Source organism: Mercurialis annua, linkage group LG1-X (assembly GCF_937616625.2).
Source record: "Mercurialis annua linkage group LG1-X, ddMerAnnu1.2, whole genome shotgun sequence".
NCBI lineage: Eukaryota > Viridiplantae > Streptophyta > Magnoliopsida > Malpighiales > Euphorbiaceae > Mercurialis > Mercurialis annua.
In genome coordinates, this window is record NC_065570.1 from 47496326 (window position 1) to 47505230 (window position 8905).

The following is an 8905-nucleotide window of genomic DNA, read 5'->3' on the forward strand; positions in this document are numbered from 1 at the left end:
GGCTCAAGTCTTTCATAGCAAAACTTCGAGTCAACTCAGACTTCAACAAGCTAATCCCAACAACATCATCACTTGTAATAATCATTTCATCAACATAAAGAGGAAGCAAAATTCGGCCAGCCGAGGTACACTTGACAAACAAAGCAGAATCATGGTTACTCGGGCAAAAACCAAGAGAAATAATCACAGTAGAGAATTTCTCAAACCAGGCACGGGGAGCCTGTTTGAGACCATAAAGAGCCTTCCTAAGTTTGCAGACTTCACCAGGTTGATGATCAATACCAGGAGGAGGAACCATATAGACTTCTTTATGAAGGTCGCCATTCAGAAAGGCATTTTTAACATCCATTTGAGTGATATCCCAACGGCGAACCGAAGCAACCGCAATAAGAGTTCGAACTGTAGTCATTTTTGCAACAGGAGCAAAAGTCTCATCATAATCCATACCATATTCCTAAGAATAACCCTTAGCAACCAAGCGAGCTTTATATCTTTCAATATACCCATCACTCTTTGTTTTAATCTTATAGACCCAACGAGAACCAATAGCACGTTTTCCTGCAGGAAGAGACACTAAATCCCAAGTATGGGTTTGATGAAGAGCAGTTAGCTCCTCAGCCATAGCATGCTGCCAAAAAGGATCAAGAACGGCTTCTTTGAAAGAAGAAGGCTCAGAAAGACCATGAATAGAAGAAAGAAAGGAAGAAAATGTACTTGAAATACTAGAATATTCAAAATCAGGTTGTCTAGTAGACTTACGATTTCATACAGGATATCGATGTTTAGTAGTATCCGGTGTCTCAGAAGATGATTGGGTAGAGATTGTAGTTGAGGGGCCAATAGGAGTGTCTGGATTGCCAGCAGGAGTTAGCTCATCATCATCAGCAGTAAAAGGATCAATACAAACAAGATCAGACATAGACATACTGTGAGAACGATCAGGAATTGTAAAATAAGGAATATGTTCAAGAAAGACAACATGACGAGAAACATATAACTTATGACTGACTCGATCAAAACAACGATACCCCTTTTGTCCTGCACCATAACCAAGAAAGACACATATAATAGATCGTGAAGTTAACTTGCTCCATTCAACATGACGAAGAAGAACAAAACATGTAGAACCAAAAACACAAAGAGAAGAATAATCTGGGAGACTACCATACAATCTTTCATAAGGAGATAAGCCAGAATTATGAGAAGTAGGAACTCTATTTATCAAATAAACAGAAGTAAGAGCTGCCTCCCCCCAAAATTCACTAGAAACACTAGCAGACAATAAAAGTGATCGGGCAGTCTCAAGAATATGCCTATGTTTTCTTTCAACAACTCCATTCTGTTCAGGAGTATCAGTGCAAGAAGTTTGGTAAATTGTACCATCTAAAGCAAGAAGTTCCTTAAAATCATGAGACGTATACTCTCCCCTCAAATCACATCGAAAGCATTTAATAACAGCTGCATGTTGAGTTTTCACAAGAGATCGAAATTCATTATAAATGCCTAAAAAATTTGAGCGACGTTTCATAAGAAAAATCCAACAATAACGAGTGCAGTTATCAATAAAAGAGACATAATAACGAGAACCCCCTTTTGTAGAAACAGGAGAGGGTCCACAGACATCAGAATGAATAAGATCAAAAGGAGCAATAGAAGTAGTGTTACTTTTAGGAAAAGGCAAAGCAGAGAACTTTGCTAGTTTACAACCACTGCAATCAGAAATATCATGAGTTTTCAAATTTCCTAAAACTCCTGTAGAAGCTAAAAATTGTAACCGAGACCTAGAGACATGACCAAGGCGAGAATGCCACAAGTAAAACACAGACGAAGAAGGACTCAAACAAAAAGATGATACATCCACACCAGAAACAGTAGGTGCAATCTTAGGAGTTTTAAGCTGATCTAATATATAAAGTCCTCCTTCCCTATGACCAATCCCAATTGTTTCCTAAGACTTTGAATCCTGAACATAACAAGCAGAAGAAGAAAATGAAACCAAACAACCATTATCACAAAGCTAACCAACAGAAGCAAGATTTAAAGTAAGACTAGGAATGTGATAGACATTAGATAAAGACAAAGAAGGTGTAACAACCGAACCAACACCTTGCAAGGGCATAGGTGTACCACTAGCACTCATAACAGGAACTGAAACTTTAGAAGTTAGAGAAGTAAAGTATGACAAATTAGGTGACATATGATTCGAAGCACCAGAATCTAAAATCCAAGAGGAAGAAGACATACCTGATGGACTAGAAGACAAACCTATTTGAGATGAAGCTGACATGGCATGTGGCTGAGATGTAAGAAACTGTTGAAACCTCTCAACAAAAAATGCATCCAAAAATTTCTGAAACTGCTCAACCATACATACATCCATGATAACCAAGTGCAGGAATCCAATCGCGGAAATCAAAATCAACTGAATTAATAATAATAAAATATCCTAAAAGACGAGCAGAGAAGACGAGATAAATTACCAACAACAGCCATACAATCAAAAGAAAATTGCCAAAACAAATTAATGTCAAGAGGGAAAAATTGGCTTTGATACCATGATAACATTAATGGAGTAATCTGAAACCATTGATTGAATAAAATAATAAAATACAAAAGAAATAGAGGCTAACAATAGAAGAGAAAGCCATAGAGTCTAGAATAACAAAGGAGGCCTTTATATAGGCAAAGCTAAAAAATAATAAAGGAAAATATCTTATACTTGGCCATTACTCCAAGTCTTATACTTGGCCACTACTCCAAGTCTTATACTTGGTCATTACTCCAATAACATATTAATTATGCTAACACATTTATCTTTGACAACATAGCAAGTCCTACATTTATGAGAAAAGTATGGATCAAGATCACGCACATAGCCAATATTCATTCAACATAGCTTGTTTAACTTCCTTAGACCAAGCCAAAAGATGAACAAGAAAACAATAATTCTGGATAGTAGGTTTCATATCGAGAACATATCTAACCCAAATAAAGAAAATAAAGACTAAAATGGAATCTTGATATAAACGAACAACCAGCCTAGATAATACATTAAGATGTTCCTTACAATTGAAATTTTGGTCTCTAGTCCTCAACACATTCAATTACATTAGAGACAAATTCTAAAAATATTATTGAAGAATAAACCAAACATTAGAAACAAAAATGAAACTTACTTCGATTAATCCAATTCCCTTGGCGTTGCTGCGGAAGCATTGCCAGCAGCACATGAGGCTTGATAAAAGTTATTTGGCAGTAGATTAGGATATAAGGAACATACCTTCTAGCACTAACAACTTGCGCCTTGCGCTGCAAAAATAAAATAACAATAATAAATAAATGGGATTTTCAGTTATCTCTTTGCCGCTAAAAGAGATTTTTGGTGTAGTGGAAGTTAGTTAGAATCAATGTCCGCAATTATAATAATCATGAATTATAATAATCATGTCAATGTCATCATGAATTGTAATAATCATGTCAATGTCGTTAGAGAATAATTTGTGATTGTTACAGCGGAGTTCTATGGAAGATTATTGATTAAAAATTTGGCCGCTAAACAATCCGACTTTACTAAGTAACCTGATTCTTTTAAGCTGAGAGATAAATCATTAAGATTTATAAACCAAGATGGCCAGTGTGAAACCTACCCAAAGGCAAGTTGAGGTCTAAAAAGAGAGCCATTCATTAATCTAAGAGGGAAGTAGTCTGTAACCATCACACCAAGAGATGAACCTTCATAAGCATACTGGATCTCATAGTCACATTGATCAGCAGCAGACTCACAGTTAAAGTGTCCTGATAACTGAATACCGCTGCATCGGGGATCTTTACAAGAGAGTAGATTTTTTCTTGGCTTGTAAAGATACTCAATTCGCTATAGTTACGAGCATCCATAAACACATTAATGGTGCATTTGATACAAATAAATTCTACAAAATGAAAGAAATTTAAAATAAAAGTTTTTCTCCAAAAGTTTTATAAAAGATCACATGGAATTAAATTGGGTCCATGAATTTCAGAAATAGTGCGAATTCTTTGATCTCTCCTTCACTTCAAAAACATCTTTTTATAAATCATCTTTTTTAACCAGCGGTAATGTAATCAGGATTCATCGAAATTTGCAGAATTGATTATGTTTATATCAAATGAGTTATAAATCAATTCCTTTGGAAATGAAACAAATTTGACAGTAGAATAGAATTTACCTTAGTGCAACCAGTGCAGGGGGCATCACACTGAACCCAAGTAAGATCACTACCAGTATCAATATCTAACTCGAAAAGCATAGGAGGATTACTAATATGAAGGGACACGGAATAATACCTGCAGAATCACTCGCAGAAATGAATAGATGAAATGATGAATCATAAATTCACAACACAATTGGAAGTGTATCAGGTAATTTCACTTCCGCATGTATGTTAGGTTGTTAAGTCTCTGGCACATGATTTTTTAAAGAGTAAGGAGTGTACTTTATGAAAACTAAAAGCTTATAATACTCTACCTTGCACAAATTGAGAGAGCTTGTCATTCTGAAGAATTGTTTTGTGTTACTTCCATTACATTAAAGAGCATCATCCCTTTCTCCTGCTGAATTTTCCTTTGTAGTTCTAATAATGCCACTTTAATCTACAAAGTTTATTGTAGGTCCTCACAACACAATAGTGTATCGAATTTCATGATATAGTATCTACTTTTTTTTTTTATTCTTCTCCATAATTGTTAGTATCGGTTTATTTCTACTAATAATGACTTAGTACATGAAACAATCTGACTTTTCAGATTGTACCACCACTCGAATTAGAAACTACAGATCTAGCAATTTCACACTCTTTTTGCAATGCTCCAAAAAACTTTTGACAAGGAAAATACTTGAAAGATCTAAAATTCTAGTGTCGCAAATGCTAAGCTGTGTAAAGTTAAAAGAACATATCAGTATGTTTTTGCTAAAAATAGACATTGAACAAGGACTTGTCAAGGTTTAGAATTGGGGGATTCGTCAAAATAAGATGAACCGAAGAAGAGTCACGATAATATTATAGATTCATTTTGACATGAAAATCAAAAGCATGATGAATTCTCTTTTTTAATCAATAGACTGCAGGTTGAATTTATGGAAGCTGCATATAGAAGCATAGAGATAGACACTACAAGAAATATTAGAAATAGCAGCAAACATTTTTGCTGCCAATAGTCCTAAAATTGTTACTATTAATATATAGCAACAAAAAAAAATTGTGGCATATTGCTGCTAATAAAACGTTGTCTTAGATAATTGGTAATAAAATTTGCTATAAAATGCTGTTATAACTTAACTAATGGCAGCAACTTTCAAAATTAATGTTGCAACATGTTTTTTAGCAGCAAAAAAAATTAGCTGCAAAAGAATTTGTTGCCATATACAGAATTCCTTGTAGTGAGAGAAAAGATACCTTTTTTTGGCAGTCTAATGCTTCCGGGAGCTATAATATCCTGTATAGATGAACCTGCGAAAACCAAGAAACAAGAAAGAAAATATTGCGACAGTTAAGCAAATATTTGTTGCCACGAGTAACACAGAAAAAAATTACAGGGAGCCAAATTAAACAAATTTATACTGCCGCAAGTAAAACAACTCTATCCGATAATGCCAACCGACAGCGAAAAATTAAGAGTGAGCTTTAATACGGGGAAAACCAATTTCGTATACACAGCAAATTAACAGGGAGCCAAATTAAACAAATTTCTATTTCCAAAAGTAAAACAAATTTATCTGATAATGCCAACTAACAGAGAAAAATTTAAGAGTGAGCTGCAGTCCCGGGAAAACCAATTGCGTATTCGATTTATTTGACGCAAAGAGGCAACTCTTTAATGTCTATGATACAAACGCGTTAACCCATTTAATCGAGCCTTCGACACAACTAAACAACCTGAAACTTGAAAGCTAAATGTTACCTGAGTTTTGGAGTTTGATATTTTCCTTGCCACATGTGAGTTTTGGAGTTTGATATTTTCCTTGCCACATGTGAGTTCTTTGATGAAGCCGAGTGCAATTGATGATTGAAGGTGATTCATTGGCCTGTCTTTGATTTTATACCTGAGGTTACAAGTACAATTGATGGTTGAAGGTGATTCTTTGGTTTTTCATGTAACAGTTTGATTGAAGGCGATTGATTGCTGTGTCACGTAACGGCTTGAAGAGCGCTGGAAAATGAAGTTTCTAGAGAAGGCTGATCGGTTGTCTTGGCGTGCGACGGTTTCAGCAACTGTGGAAGAAGAGGTTGTCGGAGAAGCCCTAAGGACGTGTAACGTTGTTTTGATTAACTCTGGTTATTGGCAATAGAGTTAATGACTGAGAGAGCTGAGTTAATGGTAAGAGAGCTAATGGTAGATTCCACATGTCAAAATTTTAAAATGCCACTTGTCAGAAACTTTTTAGAATTCAGGATTATAGTATAGTATAGATGATTAATTAGGGCTGAGATGATTGAAATAGATGGTGAGTTGAAAATGCAAAAAATCTGGAAATGACACAATCAAGTCATGAAGGCTACTTCACCTATAAAAACGGACCTCAATCCGTAATAATATTAACCCAAAAATGAGTAGAATAAATAAATGATGTTGCATAGATGGGATTTAAGAAAAATAATCGTGGTGTTGTTAAGTCGGATTAAAATTTATCGATGTCGGAAGTTAAGTCAAAACAGGAAATATAAGTTAGAAAAATAAACTGAGTGTTAAAGCATAATAAAAGGGGCAACTTTGAAATTAAATTGTGAACAAATGGTAAGTCGGAATTAGTTGAAATCTTCACGGATATTGTAGATGGAAGTGTGAATTTTATGAATGTCAAATTTGTTTTGGAAAATATCCTCTGTAGTTACCCTGTTCCGCTGTCTGAAACAGCAACGTTAGAAGGCTGTTTTTAACAGCTTTAATTTCCAGATTTGAGGTACCAACTTCAGGACTAATTCCCGACACCTTCGGGTACTAGTTTTAGTCCGAGGTCTAAATGAAAGTTTTAGATGGCATTCCGAAATTTAGGAATGCCAATTTTATTTTGAGTTTAGGCCACTGTAAGTCACAGTTTTAACTGCTCAAAGGTGGTCCAAAAACATGAAATAAATAGGAAAAAGTTAAGAAGCTAACTTTGAGAAATTGATTGGAAACTTTAGAGACGTCAAATGAAGTTAGAATCTAAATGAAATTTTAGACGATGTTGCGGACTATGAAAATGTCCAACTTGTTTTGTGTTCGGGCTATTTTAAATAAGCGGTTTCGATAGCCGAAATTGGCTAGAAACCCAATTTTTGGATAAGTAATTCTAGTTAGATTTTTATTAATTAGTGCGATTATCGGATTTTCGTAGACCCGACGAGAAGAACACCAACGGGACCCGAAACATGATGAATGCGATACCGCTTTACGAATTCTCGAAGATTTTGGTTAGCAAGTGGTGAGTTTACAATTTACTTTTGTGTGTTATTAATAAAAGCTATTTATTTTAATTATCTGTATTATTAGTGCATCGCATAAAGCATTATTATTCATAATGATTAATATTTCTTATTGAATGTTTATTTCTTATAAAATAAAACTAGTATAGTGATCCGAGGAAATGAGCTACCTATTGGGCGTCAATAGGATGTGTGATCACCAGTGTCCGGGTCAGTCATAGAATTAACATCAATAGATGTTAGTATTTAGAGATGTTTGATATGAGCTCGTTATATGATGACTATGTTTAGGAGTAAGGAGGATTTTGTTTGGTAGATACGAGGTTAACTTGGTTGAACTATCTCGGGACCCGTATCTAGTGAATTAACTCGGTTGAACTATCTCGGGACTCACACCTTGGGATTAAGCAGTGGCATGAGTTAACTCGGTTGAACTATCTCGGGACTATGCCACGTGGTAGCGGTTAACTCGGTCGAACTATCTCGGGACCGTACCACTTGGATTAAAATGATTTTATACAGTATGAATGGATACAATATGAGTAGGATGCCGATAGGAAATAGTATGAGTTTAAGATGAAGGTTTCAATCGGATCTAATACTTGATATATATTATGTTCCATATATATGTTTTATTTTTAAATGCGATATTATTTTATATAACTGTCACGACCCAATTTCAGGAATTGTGACCGGCGCTAGGGTATGGGTATGGTTGTACCGAAACCCGTAGCAAGCCTCGCGAAAATCAAATACACATTTAAACCTGCAGAAAACTGCTCGGGGGCAACCGAAACTCCAACCTAAGTCTAGCAATTATAATACAGTTCTAATATAAATAACTTAAATATCTGAAATATTCCACAGCATGCTTAAATATAATTATAAAGTATTCCAGAGTAAACATGCCAATAATAAATAGTCGATCAAATTTGACAATTCCAAAGTGTAATATTGAATGTAATATATAAACTAGTTCTACTGCGGTCTAAGAGTTCGAAAACAGTAACTAGTTTAAATAACATAAAAACCTCCGAGGAATCAAAAGAATCGGAGTGGGCCAGCTTTCAAATCATAAACCTGGAAAATTTGGGAAAACAACGGGGTCAGATATACTGAGATGAGTTCGCAATACTATTTACATTTATTAAGTTTAAAACCCTTAAATCAAAACATTTTTATACTAATATAATATGATTATGGAAAACAGTATTGAAATGATCCCAGCGTAAGTATGACATAGCATACCGATAAACCCATAGTGGACGGGAACAAATCCTCGTCATATAAATATACCAGCGTAAGCAAGACTTTAGTCTGCCGTTTCCCAGAGTACTTACCGGTGCACACAGTCTCGATACAAGCCTATCGAGTAGCTCGTTTCAATCCAGATCCATAATCCGTAAAAACAGTTCACAAACATTTATAATATTAAAATACGATGCGGTACTTAATAAAGCGGT

The 8905-nt window shown here is 35.1% G+C and overlaps 1 long non-coding RNA gene across 1 annotated transcript; it reads right to left on the reverse strand.

Annotated features, from left to right (window-relative positions):
* Window positions 1-3398: 3398 nt before the first annotated feature.
* LOC126678387 (uncharacterized) lies at window positions 3399-5208 on the reverse strand. Its single transcript, XR_008791088.1, has 2 exons — window positions 4505-5208; window positions 3399-4323 (listed from the first exon to the last, which is right to left on the reverse strand). It is a non-coding gene; the product is annotated as an uncharacterized LOC126678387 (long non-coding RNA).
* Between the last annotated feature and the right edge of the window lie 3697 nt (window positions 5209-8905).